We start from the raw sequence: 20,623 nt of genomic DNA, 5'->3' as shown, positions 1-20,623 counted from the left end.
CGTCACTGCACCTTAGAGCATTATGTTATTACAGTATTATTATGCTGTTCAGCAGTGACGGTTAACAGAAACTGACGGTTTAAAGAGTGACGGTTAATCGAGTTTTTACTGTACTTCTTCAGATTGTATGTGTGACGTGCTGCACGCAGCGTTAAGCAACTACACGGCTTGCTCGGCCCAGTAGCCAGCGTCAGCTGTGCTAGCTTGATGACCATCTGCTCTCGCCCCGGCTCAACGGCAAGCTACGTTTTCAATGCAAGATGACAACTCGGAATAATCTTCTACGTTACAGAGTGACTCAATAACAGTGGCGGTATCTACTTAGACTGGTTACTGACAAACAGCCAAATTGCGGCGTTGCAGCTATTATTAAAAAGCTGTAATATTCTTCCATCACGACGTAATGGATAAGGCTTTCTTTTCCTTTTGGATAGTTGGTATAATCTGAATACTCATCTAGATTAACAATTATTTTACTGCAGGTTCTTCTACCCCAGGCCGAAGAAAACAGCGAGTTTTACGTAGTGCGAATTCCTGCAAGTCGTAAGTCTCGTTTTAGTTGGAAAACAAGGTCATATCGTAATTAATTAAAATCGGCGTATTTCAAAAATGGTTCAAATGGCTCTGAGCACTATGAGACTTAAAATCTGAGGTCATCAGTCCCCTAGACTTAGAACTATTTAAACCTAACTAACCTAAAGACATCACACACATTCATGCCCGTAGCAACCGCGCAGTTCGGACTGAAGCGCCTAGAACCGCGGCCGGCCGCGGTGGCCGTGCGGTTCTAGGCGCTCCAGTCCGGAGCCGCGCTGCTGCTACGGTCGCAGGTTCGAATCCTGCCTCGGGCATGGGTGTGTGTGGTGTCCTTAGGTTAGTTAGGTTTAAGTAGTTCTAAGTTCTAGGGGACTGATGACCACAGCAGTTGAGTCCCATAGTGCTCAGAGCCATTTGAACCATTTGAGCCTAGAACCGCACGGTCACAGCGGCCGGCTCGGCGTATTTCAGTGCCAAACATAACATTATCTTCGAGTATTACTTATAATATTTATTGACTGAATTTGAGTGCACTTCAATTCCTCCGTTGGTTTACAGTGAGGTCACAAAAGACATGGGATGCCTCCTAATATCGTTTTCGGACCTCCTTATGACCGGCGCAGAGCAGCAACTCGACGTGGCATGGACTCAACAAGTAGTTGGAAGTCCCCTGCAGAAATTTTGAGCCATACTGCTTCTATAGCTGTCCATAATTATGAAAGAGTTACCGGTGTAGAATTTTTGTACACGAACTGGTCTCTCGATTACGTCCCGTAAATGTTCGATGGGTTCATGTCAGGCCAAATCATTCGCTCGAATTGTCCAGAATGTTCTTCAAACCAATTGCGAATAAGTATGTCCCAGTGAGATGGTGCATTCACATCCAGTGTAAATACAGCCCACGCCATTATGGAACCACCACCAGCTTCCACAGTACCGTGTTGACAGGTTTGTCCATTGCTTCATACATCTGCGCCACGCTCGAACCCTCCCATCAGCTGTTATCGACTGAAATCGGGACTCATCTGACCAGTCACGGTTTTCAGGTCGTCTAGGGTTCACTGATATGGTCAGAACCCACGAGAGGCGCTGCATGCGACGCGGTGGTGTTAGCAAATGCACGCGCGTCGCACGTCTGCTGCCTTAGCCACAACGCCAGATTTCGTTCGTCGTTCATCGGACATCGACTTCTGCCGTTATTTCGCCCAGTGTTGCTTCTCTGTCAGCAGCGACAACTCTGCACAGACCCCGCTGCTCTCGGTCGTTAAGCCGGGAGCGGTGGCCGACCTGTTCCAGGCGCTACAGTCAGGGAACTGCGCAACTGCTACGGTTGCAGGTTCGAATCCTGCCTCGGGCATGGTTGTGTGTAATGTCCTTAGGTTAGTTAGGTTTAAGTAGTTCTAAGTTCTAGGGAACTGATGACCTCAGATGTTAAGTCCCATAGTGCTCAAAGCCGTTTGAACCATTTTTCGGTCGTTAAGTGAAGGCCATCAAGCACTGTTGTCTGCAGTGAGGTGTAATGCCTGAAATCTGGTATTCTCGGCACGGTGTTGACAAGTGTGAATTTCGGAATATTGAATTCTCAAATGATTTCTAAAATGATATGTGACATGCGTCTAGCTCCAACTACTCTTCCGCATTCAAGGTCTGTTAATTCCTGTCGTGTGGCTATAAGCAAGTCGTAAACCTTTTCACATGAATCATACAAGTACAAATGCCAAGTCGACCACTGCACTGCCCTTTTATACCTTGTGTATGTGATATTACCGCCATGTGTAATGTGCATATCGCTACCACATGACTTTTGTCACATCACGGTATACATCAAAGATAAATTGGATACCGAAAATACAACTACTCAAAGATATGGGTTGTTGCTTGACATTGTCAAATCGGAAGACAAGCGATCTGTTGTGTTGAAATGTGTGGATAAAAATCCTTGGTCAAGACCGCTAAAACTCTTATTGTTTGCAAGTTTCAGCTCATTGACGATCCACCTTCAGATCAATAAAAATTACTTAATGTCGTGCGTATCAGCCACCGAGCATTGCACATCGTCGTAATCTGTTGAACTATATCGCTCTTGTCACGTACACAATAAGGTACGTTCTCATGGTTACAAAATGTACAACATTAGCAATATACTGTATATCTTTAGTGCAGCCGTAATACAGCTACTTCCTTGTTCCTGAGCTGGCTGTTGTGGCCGAGCGGTTCTAGCCACTTCAGTCTGGAACCGCGCGACCGCTACGGTCGCAGGTTCGAATCCTGCCTCGGGCATGGGTGTGTGTGATGTCCTTAAGTTAGTTAGGTTTAAGTAGTTCTAAGTTCTAGGGGACTGATGACCTCGGATGTTAAGTCTCATAGTGCTCAAAGTCATTTGAATCGTTTTTTGAAAATGGATCGTCAATGAGCTGAAAAAAAAAATGGTTCAAATGGCTCTGAGCACTATGGGACTTAACTACTGAGGTCATCAGTCCCCTAGAACTTAGAACTACTTAAACCTAACTAACCTAAGGACATCACACACATCCATGCCCGAGGCAGGGTTCGAACCTGCGACCGTAGCGTTCACGCGGTTCCAAACTGAAGCGCTTAGAACCGCACGGCCACACCGGCCGGCTCAATGAGCTGAAACTAGTAAACAATAAAGGAGTTTTTGCGATATTGACCTAGGATTTTTATCCACACGTTTTCTCCAAGATATAAGCTCACTCATTTCATCACTGATACCGATATAATGCCTATTCGCTTTAAAAATGATTGAGTACATCAAACGAAATGAGTTTCTGAAAACATCGATGGCGGCAACCAAGAAAGACTTACGCGCTAGGAGGGTACGATCAAACAGTGAACTGGGAACTCTTAGCCCCTGCCGAACAGTACTTTTCGAGTGACTTCCATTGTTGTATTATTACCGCCAAGCAACTGCTTTCTAACAGTGCTTTAACATTCTCCCGCACCCCTCTCCCCCACTGACTGGCCGCGTGAATTAGTACTCCCATTCCACGGCGGTGGACGCTCTGCACATCAAATTATTCGCTTCATGTCTCCATTTGTGGTGAGAAACAAAACGCACAGGGCATAGGACTTTCAGGTGTGTACACAGAGCCCATCTACGTTGTCGTCAATGAATAGAAGTACGAAGTAATTTGTAGGGTTATCTATAGTAAGTTATCTTGTTGCCGCTCATGCTCACATAGCGATTGCTTACCGATGCTGTACTTCTGTTGTACGTGTGTTCAAAGTGACCGACAAACGGCTGAGGCTGCACGGCGAAAAAACTCCGAGTATATAGCCTAACTGTTGATTATCCATGTTGAAGTATGCTTATTCCTGTTTACATATCTTGTTGACAAAATGCTGAAGAACGTTGGAAACATATTATTGCTAGCCATAAGCTGGTATTTTACATGAACAGAACGGTGCATTTGAGTACAGATGTATCGGTGTACCAACATTGGTAATAATAAATTATAAGGAAATGCTCATCTAATGATTGAAATTTTACGTCACTTTTTATGTCCTAAATTTAAGTCTTTGTCTCGCCTGTTTTTCAGATTATGAGTCCCTAAGAGCTGATGATTTTCTGCTAATTGGAACTGACAACTCTAACTAGAACCTCTAATGTTGTCAGTATATATAAAATATTTACAAGGTGCGCTCAGCAGTAATGTCCAACGATGCTTTCGCCTGCTGGGAAGGATTATCCGCCAGATGGCTGTGAAAAAATGAAGATTGACTAGGACAGTATTTCAACTCGGTGTAATGAATGACCCTCACCTTCAAGCTAACGTCCATAACAAACAAAAAACACACTGCAATGTTAAATTGCTAGATTAGTGAGTAACTTGTGGAACGTAGCACATCCTATAATTTCCAGACGTGTCATTATGAAGCTATGTAAAACGGATAAGGAATGGAATACAAACCTGTTTGGTGTTGTGTGTATCCATCCTAATTCCCATGCGGATCGAGTTGGGAGATTGCAACAATATCTTTGGGCGATGTGACTGTGGAGGGGGCAGCAGTTGGTATACAAACAACGGAGCAGCAAGTGAAAGTTTCCGAGGACGCTTGTGACAGTGAGTGAGTGTGGTTTGTGTTCCGCCTTTGTGCTTATTTGTGAACAGTGGAGCAAGACGAACCCATTAACAATGAACTTGAATTAAAATTGTAAACCGTCGACCTCTGTTATTTGTGTGAGTGCCTCTCCCAACAACTACGTGTTACTGACTATGCGATGGGAGACAGCAAGTACCAGCTTGTCTTTAGTTTTTCGGCGACTTGACGTAAAAACCTACAGGTAAATGCTTTCAGCGCGAATTTAACAGTTTATGGATCAGTTACGAGCTTTACCTGCAAAGTAGAACAAAAATACATGTCAGCAATGATCGCGAAATTTACGCTTTTGAATAAATCGCCATCGAAGAAACCAATAGTCGCATAACGTCCGCTTGCAACTTGTTTTGAGAAAGTGAAGAGCATCTCTTAAAGATACCGCATACAAAGTGCAAGGGCGACGTATCTTAGAGTAGAAATCCAGTAATTGGGCCTTGCCAAGTATGTCTGCCAGCAGACGAAGTAATCCAGATGTGCTAACTAGGTGGTGCAGCCCATGTGAAAACTTAACAGGGATGGTCAGGGAACTTAAATCTGAATTATTAGAAGAACGATGGCGTCGATTCCTCAATCCTGTGCGTAAACAGTGTAGCAGTACACGACGTTCGGCTGCCTCTGATATAGAGGAATGTTCAATAAGAGCTTTGATCACTGACATAGGAAACACGTGACAAACGCCGTAAGCAGTATGGTGACTATAACGAGATATACTGGAGAGTTTTTCAAACGGGCTGAGGTACAGGTCAGTCTGAGAACACAACCAAACTTTTTTAGTATCACATTCGCTAGCTTCGCCAACTCAGAACCAAACTGCTACTTTCCAACCAAACCTATACCTCGGCCAAGCTGTAGATCAATGAATTACCACAAGCAGTTTTATTTTACTTATGTGCCTTCAAATTCGTTGGCTTTGCCAACTAACAACAAAACTGTGAATATATGCGCCGCAAATTGTCAACAAGTGTTTAAACTAACACATTCTTTCTGTCAAGTAGATATTGACATCCGCTAAACTAACACTAAGCTTCTGAAGGTAACAAATTAATTTGTCGAAACTGGTAAAGCATAATAACATTAATTAGCAACTGATGACTGAAATTTAACCTGATAAGAAGGACAAGGTGCGTCCGAATAAAACCGATTTAGAATGTTGGCTTCTTTCACTTTATGCTCGTTCTTGTATAGGCAGCTGGGAGAGTAGGAGGACTGTTCACACGACGGAATGTAGTTAAAATGAAACTTCGCAATAATCTGAGTTCTGAAAAGCTGAATGCTATTCTTGAAGTACGATCAGGGCTTCGACACAACAGTAGGATTACATGCTTCCACCTTTAATTGTTAACAAAACTGCAACAATAGCCGTATGTAGGACAGTCTACGTCACTACAATGCACAGATGATTTAATTGAAATAATACTAAATGTAAGTTTCATAAACTCAAATTAATCTTCAAATTAGCATGTGTAGTGATGCATGTCATCTGTTATGCTACTAAAAATCCAGATCCATTGTTTCCATGTTACCAGGCATATTTAATTCAAAAAGTTTTACATTCGCAGTTGACTGTATTACTGTGCTGTCCTGCAGATTTCAGATTAAGAACTTAAATATAAATTCATGCTACTCTGTTACACAGTATAATTATTGCAAAAATGAAACTGCATAATAATACACCTTGTTGTATTTCAACTTTTTTGTGGCTTTTTTTATGAACACTTTTAGCTTATTTCATTCTGTATCGACAACACTAATTTCTTAGGATCTAGCTTGATAAGTTGAAATAGAACCAAAACATGGGTAAGCTAATCAAAACGCCCAGTTCAGTTTGTTATGCTCTTTAATGCATCTCTCTTTGTGTTGACCTGAAGCCTTGACTTATTCTGCATTTTGTCTATCCTTGTATACTGTGGATTTATCTCCTGTGACAGTGTGGTTAAAACAAAAGAGTTTGTCCGGCAACAAGAATATTGTGTTAATAGGGAACCGCACATCTTGCAGAAGCCCTTCTGAACATCTTGAAATTCTTATACTCACGTTCCAATACATTTACTTCTTACTGTTTTTTTCTCACAATAACAGTCATTTTCAAACTAGACAATGACTTACACAGTGACAGTAGAAGTAAAATGTAATCATCAATCCAAAGATTGTTTTGAACACCACATTGCTTTACTAGACGCGGTCCTGTTTCTTTTTCTAACATACGTGAACTTTTAAGTAGATATTTTGCAGCTACTTTGGTACACAACTGTGTTCTGTGATAAAAAAAAAAAAAAAAAAAAAAAAAAAAAAAAAAAAAAGATACGTTGATCGTTTTGTGCTGTCCGATACAGATCTTTCGTTATTGAAGTCTTTTATTTGACGAGTGTCCTTTGCTTCCCCCCCCCCCCCCCCCCCCCCCCCCTAGGTTCAGTGCGCTAAACATTCTTGTAGATTTCATGACCTTAATCGAAATTTGTTGTGACAAAAACATTCTTATGGGGTTAATGGTTCCGATGATAGTGTGTTGGCGATAGCTGACGCGATAATGAAGCGTATTTGGAAAGGCAAAGGGTACATTGTATGGTATTTTATTACTTTGGGTATTTTGATGCAACAGGAGAGCAAAACTTTTCAGTTGTACAGCATATGGTGGCACCTGATTGAAAAGCTAGTGTTATTGCTATTTACCTAGTTATACATTTCATTTAGAAAAATAAGGGACGTTACGTTTAGATATTCGGAGAGAAGCCAAAAGAAAAAAAGACTCAAACCATTACGACGAAATTAAGTTTAGGAATGGTGTGCGCTTGCACAAGAGACACGGGGGAAGAGAGAGAGAGAGAGAGAAACGCGCGAGCACATTCTTCAAACTAGCAGCGCTCTTACCAAAACTTACTCTGTTAAATTTAGATAGCGTAAGCGTTAATGGCATTAAGCGGTATAATGATGTTTGTTATTAATACAGTACACAGTTCAAAATTCAGCGATGCATTTGTCTTTTGTTAATGCGTACCTTGACTAGTTCCACACCCCATTGTGATGTTTCTGCACAGGTGAATTTGAGCATCAAATAGTGCGTAAGAGATTAGAAATATCCACAAATGAGCATCAAATAGTGCGTAAGAGATTAGAAATATCCATAAAAGCAGTAGTTCCCAACTTTTACATGATTTCGTTCTTCTCCCATTGTAATACACCCATAAATAAACGAAAAAATATTTCGACCGTGACAGGACTCGAACCTGCAATCTTCGGATCCGAAGTCCGACGCCTTATCCATTAGGCCACACGGTCAGACGACGTTAAGATGCTCCAGTACAGTATTTGTTACAGAAAATACTCAAGCTTTAATTCTGTTTTTAAAGTTACTATATAGATGAAAAGTCTGAGCCGAAGCACAGTTGCATCAGAACTCTTTTCGAACACGTCATGCGATATTCACACTGTTATGAGTAACAGGGTGTTCCAAGAGATTAAATTATTTAATTTATCGAGTTTCAAAGTCAGACTGACTGCTTATTTAACTGATTACTGCGTTTTCAACTTGAGGAATTCAGGAAGCAACCCATATAAAATTTTAAGGAATTTTAGAAAGTCATCTTACATAAACTGTGTGCAAAACGTTTACAGTAATAAGATAAATTGAACTGCAGCTCGCGGTAACGTACTTACAGTAGGCTTTCGATTGTATTTAAAAATTAGTTGTTTGATGTCTTCAGAATTTGTTTTTGTGTCCAATTATATGTGAAAATAGCTAAGTGACTTATTAGATAAAGATCTGTATTGTATGAAGTAAATTCATTTTTTGCTCTCAGATTGTAAACAAATGTTGATTTCCTGTCAGATGGTACTGATGGAAGACATCCAGATTGTTGATGTGCGGTATTTGATTAGTATTTGCCACAGCATAATTCCCTTCGAAGACTGAAGGACGAAGTTTCTGGGACAGTGTCACAGTGATACTGAAGGAACTGAACGGAAGATAGACAAACTATCCCGAGAAATGCTATTAATAAAGTTTCACGAACCGGCTTTAAATGATCGCCCTAGGAATATCCTACTATCCTCTACGTATCACTTACATAGGGATCGTGATGATGAGATTAGAATAATTACTGCACGCACACGGGCATTCAATCTATCTTTCTTCACGCGCTCCATACGTGAATGGAACGGGAAGAAACCATAATAATTGGTACAATTCGACATACCCTCTGCCATGCACTTCACGCTGGTTTGCAGAGTATAGACGTAGATGTATCTGTAAAACCCCTGCAGGATAAAACTGGTATTCAATTACTTATCTCAGAACGATTGTCAAATGTTAACAATAAAATAACCTGACCACTTAGGTACAGACTGTAACAATAGTAATAAGAATAAAACATTAAAATGATGGAACGTAATGCAATAATATTAATAATAATAATAATCATAATCTATGTGACAGACGCATCATGTAGACTGGTACAAGACACTCTAAATGAGAACCACACAGCTCAATGAACTAAAACAAAATGAGAAACAAATGAACAGTTTTATGTGTTTGTAAATAAAAAATGCCTTCTCTTGCAGCACTGTATTTTATTCTCCCAAACGTGTTTGCATTTTTTTCTCTTTAAAGCATCATCAGTGGGATCTATAATGATACAGTTACGCTACACTTTTGTTTTAATATGTATTATTCATAGATTATAAAAGTTTATTCCCCAGTCTCTTGTTGCCTATGACAGCTTCTGGTAACAGGTCAGGCTGAAGTGTAAACGATATGAGATAAGTGTATGTAACAACAATAAAAACAACAAAACACATCATTGATGCACAACAGGTAAGGAAACGTAATTACAGCACAAACGCCACCACTACTGTCGAAAAATTCTCAAAATTAATAACTCTCTAAGCAAATTCTTCCTATTAATTTTAAGGTGATATGGTGTCAAACAATAAAAACGAATAAATGCAAGCCTACCCGCTCCAGTCCACTTTCACAATTAATGTAATTTCATGTGAGCAATCACTATAAAACATAAAATACAAAAGCTACCGTATTTTATGCGCAAAATTAGAAAAAGTCCATGCAAGTTGTATAATATTTCTACTGCAATAAATCGAGGCCCACAGAAATAACACATAGGTGTTGAAACATGTTTGGGTAAATAGACAAAAGAAGAACATTGTGTTTTGCAGAAGGCAGAGTTTAAAATCCAAAATTCCCTCTTGTCACTACACGTTGTAGAATACAGAGATTACTTCGGGTGCAAGGAATACCGTCACTGGAATCATGAAGTTTGGGAAACGATCACCTGTAGTGATGGGTAGCCAGTGGCAGACTACAAGCTCCTCGAAAACCACGCAGAGCAATGCATTCCGCTTGCACGAAGGAAACGGCTCATAAAAGTGATGGAAGTATTTCCGTGTGGGGCAGTTTCACGTGGAATGAAACGGCGCCCTGAAGGCGTTACCCATACTGTTGCAGCAGAAATCGCATTGTGACCACTGCCCAGGCATCCCTACCGTGTTCCTGCCACGGCAGCTACACCTTGCACTTAGCATGTCAGCGTACAGACAGGAACTAAATCTTTATAAAACGATTTTAATGAAATGATTCAGTAAAATTTTTTTCTTTCACATGTTACAGCCTCACATCGCTAAATGGAAATCAACTAGCAATCTTTTCATTGTTAGTGACAGTTACTATTACGTTTCGGATTTAACTAACCTATCTGTCAACTATTGCATTGAAAAATGTCGTTCTTGGCTACAGTACATCTGATGCACTGTAGGTTGTATTTTGCTGCATGAGAAATGTAGCTATCACATCTAAGTTACTTTAAAAGTTGAAAACAGAGACACACTTTCCAATGGAGACAAGAAATATTTTAAAGACTTTCTCACACTGATAGGATTTCATTGCTGGCGAAATTTACTGCGATGGCGTTCCACCGAGGTTTCATCAGCGATATTTGGTGCGGCAGCACCACAGCTCAGAGACTTGTGAACATGGTGAAATATCCTCTGCAGTCATCGTCCACGAGACCACACAGTTCTGTTACACTGGTCAACAATATTGTGTCACAGAGCATACGAATGTTTTCTTTAGCACAGTTGTTGAGCCGGTATTCAAACATGAACTAAGTTTCTACATATTCACCCAGTTTTCTTTCGACCTATTACCTCATGTCTGTAGAACTCCTTGGAAACACTTCACTTTTGTTATAATGATGACAATTTAATGGCCGGCCGGAGTGGCCGTGCGGTTCTAGGCGCTACAGTCTGGAACCGGGAGACCGCTACGGACGCAGGTTCGAATCCTGTCTCGGACATGGATGTGTGTGATGTCCTTAGGTCAGTTAGGTTTAAGTAGTTCTAAGTTCTAGGGGACTGATGACCTCAGAAGTTGAGTCCCATAGTGCTCAGAGCCATTTGAACCATTTTTGCCAATTTAATGATTCTACATGTGTAACTGTTGAAAAACATACGTCTTGTTTACAAGAAATTCTCATACATGACTCTTAATTCAGTAACTCATCACCTGAAATTGACGGAGGTTTAGCAACATTCCTGATTAGTTGGGTCAAATGCTTTGTATCCCTGTAAAAACTAGAACTTCTTTTTAAATTCAGTGCAGAGTTGGCTCCTAGAATAAACCTGAATCCTCTTGTAAAGAAGTGATACAAACTTCATTTTGGATATAAGGTTGGTGACCAGGACAAGAAACAGTCTCCACATTTACACGCTATGTGGTGTCGTCAGTCATACGACCACACTGACGCCCGAGAGATCGATCCGCCGGATGCGATTCTCTCGGTAAACGGAACAGAAGAACGGCTGTGCTAGCCAAAGAGTACACAGCCAGTCACAGTACTTACGCTCGCCGCGAGGCGCCGCTAGGCCACTTCATGTGCAGCAGGAGAGTAGTGCGGTTGTGCCAGTCTACAGTTCGTAGCCGCGCTCAGTGGTCAGCCAGCGCCGACGTTAGTCAGTCATCGTCTGCAGCTCAGTCATTGCTGCCATCAAGTCTTTGTAGCTCCGTTCCAAGTTAGTCTTCAAATTCACCGGATTCGACGTTCAAGGTTACGAGAGATTAATTCGTCACTGCAAGATTTGTGACTTGTGAATTATGTCATTCTAGAGACGCTTAGTCTAGTCGCGTCTTCTATAATTGTCAACCAACTGATCATGGACTAGAGCAAAGTTAAGTAATAAATACTTCCTTATTTTGTTCCCCTGCTAATTAATTGTGTTTTCCTGTTGTAGCTACCAAGCAGTCCTGGCATAGTAGAACCCAAGTTTCCACCTCCTTGGCTACCTCATTTGCCACCTCATGTTGATGGACTCGATTATGGTGGAAGATCGAGATCCATCATGCTGTTTCACATGTGTTATATTGCTGAGAGGTTGGTAAAAAGAATCATACCGGCCGTTCTTTTTGCTATTACCTTGATTTGCAGAAAATCGCCAGATGGCCCTACAGGTTGTCATTTTCGCTTCACAAAAACAGTTGGAATCGCCTCAAAACAAGCTAGATCTTGGTCTCTGTACCAACGTATCATTTGCCATGACGCCTGTTTGTCACTGTGAACAAATATCGGCACACGTGATTCCTTAGAAGTTGTGACGAGTACATGCAATACAGAAGGATTTCTACATGCTAATGCAACATTTCATAACCCACACTCTCCACAGAAGTAGAAAAAAATCACAGTTGTACTGAAACGTGGCCTAACAGGATTGAATTACTGCTTATACTGAAGAATTAATATTATTAACTGCAATAGTAAATGAAGAACAGATAATGGATCAACTCATTTATGTGTGGGACGTTTCGGCATCGAAAAAAAACCACATGTGAGTAATTTGAAAGGCTCGCAATCAACGTTGAGGACTTTTTTATGACGTAAATTTATAAAGATACCAATACTCAGAAAGTATGGTCATGCAACACGTTAATCTAGATGAGAAATGGCATTGTATTTAGGTCAGAATGACCTGTGACTACTTGAATTGAAAATATCATTAAACGCATTGTAACTTTAATATAAAGTATCATAAAATGAGAGAATCTCACTGTGTTATGTCACTTTAAATTTCTATTCCATCACATAGTCGAAAGCTGGATTGATCATTTGCAAATAACATCAATAAAAGGAAACACAGTTCTACATGTTCATATCTTCCAATGTCTTTTTTTTCCTTTTCATGATATGTCCCTAAACGTAAAGCGCTAACACTTGAAATTTGCAGAGATGAACTAAATAAAGTAAGAGTGTAAGTGATATGCTGTAAATTACTGTCACAGACAAAAATTCGAAGTTTTATCATATTTATTCAATCCAAAATAGGTTTCACATGAAGTCATCTGTAGCCAATGACTTTGTGAACACCTCAGCTAAATGCAAGAACACCTGATCTCGTATTGAAACTGATCATAATCAAATTACTAATCAATGTTCACCATTATGTGTGCGAGGTGAGGTTTCACGTGAAGTCATCTGTAGCCAATGACTTTGTGAACACCTCAGCTAAATGCAAGAACACCTGATCTCGTATTGAAACTGATCATAATCAAATTACTAATCAATGTTCACCATTATGTGTGCGAGGTGGCAGAAAAGATATGAAACTGACAACACTACGAGCAATCTGGCAACACTGTCTTGTTCTGCTTATGTAGATCGATGCTTTCGTCCCTTCCAGTTGCTCAGCCCGAGTTTCAGTTCATACTGCCATCACGTGATTTTTTAGGGCGCCATCAGTGATGTTGTGTTTTTGTTGCGTATTATGTAAATGGAACATCGGAATTTAGAGCAACGTTATGCGGTGAAGTTTCGTGTTAAACTTGGGGAATCCGCAAGTGTGACCTTTGAAAAGTTGAAACAGGCCTATGAGGATCATTCCTTATCAAGAGCACAATTTTGTCGCTGCCACAAATCATTTTTGGAAGGTCGAGAATACATTGAAGATGAACCTCGCTCAGGGAGACCTATAACTTCAAAAACCAACGAAAATGTTGAACGTGTGCGTGCTCTTGTGAGATCAGACAGACGTTTAACAATAAGGATGATTGGTGACCTGTTAAACTTAAACACTTTCATTGCACATCAAATTTTGACTGAAGATCTGCAAAAGCGAAAGGCTTGTGCTAAAATGATGCCGCAAAACCTCGCATCTGAGCAGAAGGACAGTCGAAGAAATGTGCACATCTACCTTCTTGAGAGGATTGCCAGTGACAACTAATGGATTAGTCGTGTGATCACAAATGATGAACCCTGGATTTTCGAGTACTGTCCTGAGACTAAGTGGCAAAGTGAAGAGTGGCACACTAATACGCCTCCTCGACCAATTAGGTTCGAATGAGCAAATCAAAGATCAAAATAATGCTGATTTGCTTTTTTGACAGTAGGGGTATCGTTGATAAAGAATTTGTTCCTCCAGGAAAAACTGTCAGCAAAGTGTTTTACAAAGATATCCTCGAAACGCTCAGGAAAAGGGTGAATGGAGTGAGACCAGACGCTGCAATGAAGTGGATGCTGCAGCATGACAACTCCCCATGCCATATGGCTACTTCCATCAAATGGCTCTGAGCACTATGGGACTTAACTTCTAAGGTCATCAGTCCCCTAGAACTTAGAACTACTTAAACCTATGACATCACACACATCCATGCCCGACGCAGGATTCGAACCTGCGACCGTAGCGGTCGCGCGGTTCCAGACTGTAGCGCCTAGAACCGCTCTGCCACTCTGGCCGGCGGCTACTTCCATCACGGAATTTTTTGCCTCAAAAAGCATTGCTGTGGCACATAGCCCCCCTATTCACTTGATCTGAGTCCTTACGACTTCTTTCTTTTCCCGAAATTGAAAAAAAAATCTTAAAAGGACGTAGTTTTGGGACTGTGGAGAAAATTGAAAAGAATGTGACCGATATGTTAAAGACCCTGACAGCTGAGGCCTTTCACTGGTGCTACCAAGTCTGGGGTCAATGACACCGCAGGTGTACAGCTACTGAAGGGAACTACTGTGAAGGGGACAATATTGTTGTTTGAAAAAGAACAAAAACTTTGGCAGAGAAAAACACAGTCTCATTACTTTTCTCACACACCTCTTCAATTAGAACGTCAGATACTAGAAACTAGCGACCCTATCGCTGCTCATACTACTATAGAGCAGTCAGTGACCATGTCCCAAGTCAACCTCAACTGCTGTGTTATCTTGCCCTGTCATAGCTATGTGAAGTGTTCCCCCATCACTTCACTTGGTAATAGATCCATTTCACTACATACATAATAATTCAGTAAAAGTAATCTAGAAGCATCGTAATAGCATGCTGAATGTGCACTAATGTGCTGATCAAAATGGTATCTCGACTAAAAATTGAAATCCTTAATTATAAGTATACGAAATTGCGACAGACTGTCATATGACATTAAAAGGGCGTAATAAGAATATAAAGAACACGAGTAACACATTAATATGAACTGTTTTTGTCTGATTATTTCACTGACGCATTTTTAAGCACTGTGCACCATTTTTGAATTATAGTGAGTCTTCAAACAAAATTCTGCAAAGGTACGGAATGCACTTAAGCCACTGAAAAATAAGACATGAATATCTCAATACCTTATCCTACAAGTATCTTCGTTAAGTGTACACCATGGTTTTGATTGTTCCTATGATAATTTTTAAATTGTATGCCAAACTGTTTATAATAAGTGTAACTTCACTTCTGGAGACTGTGTGAGAATGTGCGTAGTGGATGTGGTAAGGTCAAATGAAAGCACTCGTCAACAGCTTCTACTTGAGTCCTCATATGTTGTTTTAGAATTATTGCATACTTTGTGCTTAATTCATAAAAAATTACTATTCAGTGAACTTTGTATGCATCACACATGGTGCGTTTGTATTATAAGAATCGTCTTTAAATCAGTTTGAAAACGGTTTACCTGCATTCTGAATATGACGATTCCTTCTCGCAAAGGCGTGGCTATACAGCTGCAGTCTCCATTAGTAGCTGGTTTGCTCTGTGACTTCCACCTGTCTACGCTTAAGCTACCACATTCAATGTGCAGGTCTGTCAAATCATGCTCATGGGGCCAGATACTCCACTTTGACACAGTCCCAGAACATCTTCTCCACTCTCTGCAACTGGGACGTATTGACATGTAATGTCAGCATTTCAGTGGAAAATTTGGAAATTTGTGGTAAGGTCTTATGGGACCAAACTGCTGAGGTCATCGGTTCCTGAGCTTACACACTACTTAATCTAACTTAAACTAACTTACGCTAAGGACGACACACACACCCATCCCCGAGGGAGGACTCGAACCTTCGACGGGGGGAGCCGCGAGGAGCGTAACAAAAAGCCCTAGACCGCGCGGCCGCATTTCAGTGGACCACGCCACCGTATCCTAAATTTGTATCAGAATAATTTGAGGAACCCAGTCGTGACAGTGCTTGTCTAGCCTCCCCAGTCACCTAACATCAACATTTTGGGTGCCATAAACTGAGACGTGTGCAAGAGCTGGAAATAGCTCCTACCTATCTCCATGTGTTGTGTGCTGCAGTTGCATAGTTATGGATCAGGATGGTTTACGAATACTTCCAGTAATTTGTGACATCTTTGTCACAATATGTCACCTTCCTGGTAAGGACAAAACGAAGCGCTACATGCTACTAGGCTATATTGCGTCACAGCTCGAAGCTGACGGGCAGAATCTAAGGCTCAGCTGGACTGGTTATCTCTAATTCAAATTTTTGCATCTCCTGCTTCGAACAATCATTGAGTAGAGTGAAAGAAAGTAATTTCAGTGCATCCCCTAGGGCTCTCACACTATACCATCAAAAGTCTGCCCAAGTCACCTGTTGGTGAAGGAACAAACACATCTAAAACAATACCCAGCAGACCTCATGTACTGATCGACGTGGACAGTCGAGCGTTGCGGAAGGTGGTTGTAAAACATCGTGTGAAATCAAAGGAAGGAATCGCTCGTGAGTTCCGAAGAAGAAAGAAGGGAAGATTAGGGTTCAATGCCCTGTCGACATTGAAGTCATTAGAAATGAAGCACAAACCCGGAATGATTCAAAGATGGGGAAGGAAATCGGCCGTACTCTTTCAAAGGAACCATCCGAACATTTGCCTGGAGCCATTTACAGAAACCACGAAAACCTAAATCTGGATTTGAACTGTCTGTCGCGTCCCAAACGTGAATATTGTCGGGTATTGAGCGACAGGGGCTCGCTTGGAGTGCACTAGCCAGCTAGCCTACGTGATAGTGAGTCTTGGCCTAGCTGTTCCTCCTTACAAAACGGGACGAGGTAGCTTGCAATGATCTTCACAAGAAGTGCCTTACAATCCTTAGTTTATTTCCTGAAACGACTCCTCTTCTGCTACTACACTCGTGCTCATAAATTAAGGACAATTGCAGAATGTGGCACTACACAAAACTGGCGCTAACAGCATAGGCACATAGGGAACACACACGACACAGGTCTGTAAGTCCACGGTATTGGTGATAAGTTGATAAAACCGTCCAGAAACACATGTGCTACAAAACGCTACTGTTTCCTGCACATACACCCCGACATCAATACGGGATATGATCACCATGCACACGTACACAGGCCGCACAATGGGTTGGCATACTCTCGATCAGCTGGTCGAGCAGGTGTTAGGGTATAGCCTCCCATTCTTGCACCAGTGCCTGTCAGAGCTCTTGAAGTGTCCTAGGGGTTTGAAGACGTGCAGCGATATGTCGGCCGAGAGCATCCCAGACGTGCTCGAGGGGGTTTAGGTCTGGAGAATAGGCAGGCCACTCCATTTGCATGATATCTTCTGTTTCAAGGTACTCCTACACGATGGCATCTCGGTGGGGCCATGCGTTATCATCCATCAGGAGGAAGGTGGGACCCACTGCACCCCTGAAAAGGTGGACATACTGGTGCAAAATGACATCCCGATAGACCTGACCCGTATCCTCTGTCAAAGACATGCAGGGGTGTCCTTCACCAATCATAATCCCACCCCACACCATCAAGCCACGACCCCCATACAGGTCCCTTTCAAGGACATTAAGGGGTTGGCATCTGGTTCCTGGTTCATGCCAGATGAAAACCCGACGAGAATCACTGTTCAGACTATACCTGGACTCGTCCGTGAACATAACCTGGGACCACTGTTCCAATTACCATGTACTGTTTTCTTGACACCAGGCCTTATGGGCTCTCCTGTGACCAGGGGTCAGTGGAATGCACCTTGTAAGTCTCCGGGCGAATAAACCATGTCTGTTCAGTCTTCTGTAGACTGTGTGTCTGGAGACAACTGCCCCAGTGGCTGTGGTAAGGTCCCGAGCAAGGCTATCTGCAGTACTCCGTGACTGTCTGTGGGCACTGATGGTGAGATATCGGTCTTCTTGTGGTGTTGTACACTGTGGACATCCCGTACTGTAGCGCCTGGACTCGTTTCCTGTCTGCTGGAATCGTTGCCATAATCTAGAGATCACACTTTGTGGCACACGGAGGGCTCGTGCTACGACCTGCTGTGTTTGACCAGCCTCCAATTCGTCCTAGTAATCTACCCCTCATAACGTCATCAATATGTGTTCTTTGAGCCATTTTCAACACACAGTCACCATTAGCACGTCTGGAAACGTCTGCACACTCACTCACTGCACCGTACCCTGACATGCACCAACACACCTTTGCGTATGTGGACTGCTGCCAGTGCCACCGTGCGATGACTGCAGGTCAGATGCACCACATGGTCATACCCCGAGGTGATTTAAACCCGCAAACCTCCCACCATAGCATTGTTTCACCATGTATCAGCATTATCCATAATTTAGGAGTGTGAGTGTTGTACTGGTTGGGCTTAGTAACCACAAGGAGACCAAGTCTTTATACAGAGTCAGTGATTTGATTTCACCGTTCCATCTATATTGAATGTGTCTGTTCACTGGTCCTGTGCCCATTCTACGACAGAGTTCCTGACTCTCGGACACTCTGAATATTTCTCTACTACGCTCAGCCTCTCCTACTCTCTTGAGGAGCACCAAGCTTCCTAGTTTTCTTTGACGTTTCCCCTTCATCCTCATCTGTCTCTGACATGTGATGCTGAAGGGATGTTGCCTCCTCATTGGCTCTAATTCGCGCTGGGCCTTAGTGACTTTACATACGCTGGGTAGAGAGATCTGACCATATATTGCGCTTCTAGACTGTTGTTGGCTTCATATGACGTATAGATTCCCTTTCCAAAACACCTATCTCTGTCCTCTCCACCCCTGTACTTGCTGTTACTTTGGAAAACTTTCCGCTCCTTATTTTGATCTAGATGTGTACTGAGTATACTTGGCAAGGATACGATGTAATGCTGCTGTGTTCACATCCCATCCAGTGGTCGCCGCCATCCTGGAGCCAGCTGTGCATTCGCCATCAAGTAACACCTGAAACCCTTCCAATTCCTGCTACTCCTCTGAATCTGACTCAGTTCTTTCTTTACAAGAGCTGACCCTTTTTTCTCTGTGGATACAATATGTCATCCTCCCGAATAGGAGTCAGTTTGCTAACCACTGCGTCGCCTCAGCCAGGGTGTGATCCAAAGAGCTACGAGCAGTTCAGAATGTGGTACAGTGGTCGAGTAGCTCCTCAAAAGCAACATATTTCTGTAGTCATGGGCGCCACCAGCATTAATTACTGGGGGAGGGGGGGAGGGACGAATCAGTAGAGTATAGATAACAAAGGGGCCAAAATGAGATAGCTCTTGAAAAATATTGAAAAAATTTGGATCTAAAACCGCTTTTTGGAGCATTCTGTATGCCTCAGACCATATATGTCAATGACTTTTAAAAGTCCTAAATTCTGCCAATTTGTGCCTGGATTACAACCTATTTTGCAATTATCAAGTACAAAAAAGGTTTTATAATATTAAATTTTAAATTTAGGACAGTATGTGTATGATTATTATGTATTGTGTCCTAGACAATCGTGCAAATTATTTCCGGTTGAATTGTTTTTCTCACTAAATAATAGCTTCTTTCATGTAATATTTTGGTTCTGTTGGCTGAGTGAAGTAAAATCAGACGAAGTTCTCTACAATTTGAAATACTGTACTGAAAATAATCCGCCAGAAAAGACAAAGTAGTTCTTTGTTTAAATTAGAGACCTATGCTTGAAAATGTGGAGAACACTGGAAACCTATTACTTTGCAAGAATACCCTCCAAAAATTCACAGTGCATAGTTTTCTTTTACTGAGAAACGTGGGCAAAGCCGCAATGTGTAAATTGCTAGTTTATTATAAATCTTTTTTAGGGAAGAATCAAGTAAAAATAATGTGTAAAATTTAATGGACATATGCTAGAGGTGCATTTAGATCAGTTTAAAAAACGCTTGAGGAGTTCCTATAAACTAGGTGTTGTACTACGTTGTAGTCGTACAATTAAGTAAACTGGAATACATTTTGTAATAAATATTTACTTTCCATAATTCCTTTGGCTTTTAAAAAACGAGAGTATTGATGAATCGTCTAGAATTCTCCTCATAGCATTCTCTCTTGACATATACACTGACTGTTCATTATTACTATACTAAAAGTAAACTAAACTCCTTCTGAACAGGACTTGGAAGGCCCAATGGTACCGAATGACTGCCTAGTCATCCTCAGGATGCGGATGTGGAGGGGCGGGGCGTGTGGTCAGCTCACTACTCTCCTGCCCGTTGTCAGCTTTCATTACTGGAGCTGCTACTTCTCAATCAAATAGGTCCTCACTTGGCCTCATAAGTGCTGACTGCATCCTGATTTCCAACAGTGCTCAGCTGACCTGGATGGTCACCCATCCAAGTGTTAGCTAAGCCCGACAACATTTAACTTCATTGATCTGACGGGAACTGGCGTTACCCCTGCAGCAAGGCAGGACGTAAGTGACTGTCACATGGCGTTCGATTGTTAGCTATCTACCTGCTGGAACCCTTCGTACAAACTTATAGAGTC

General features: G+C 41.8%; 1 protein-coding gene and 1 non-coding gene across 2 annotated transcripts in view; one reads left to right on the top strand and one right to left on the bottom strand.

The window, feature by feature from the left end:
* Positions 1 to 20,623, top strand: part of LOC124593940 (sodium channel protein Nach-like) — a 273,902-nt gene that overhangs the window by 131,338 nt on the left and 121,941 nt on the right. The gene's annotated exons all lie outside the window — the stretch shown is intronic.
* On the bottom strand, positions 7,863 to 7,935 carry Trnar-ucg. Its single transcript has one exon. It is a non-coding gene; the product is annotated as a tRNA-Arg (tRNA).

The sequence above is a fragment of the Schistocerca americana genome, chromosome 2 (assembly GCF_021461395.2).
Source record: "Schistocerca americana isolate TAMUIC-IGC-003095 chromosome 2, iqSchAmer2.1, whole genome shotgun sequence".
Taxonomy (NCBI): domain Eukaryota; kingdom Metazoa; phylum Arthropoda; class Insecta; order Orthoptera; family Acrididae; genus Schistocerca; species Schistocerca americana.
Note: the sequence above shows the minus strand (reverse complement) of the source record. Positions and strands in the feature narration are given on the sequence as shown.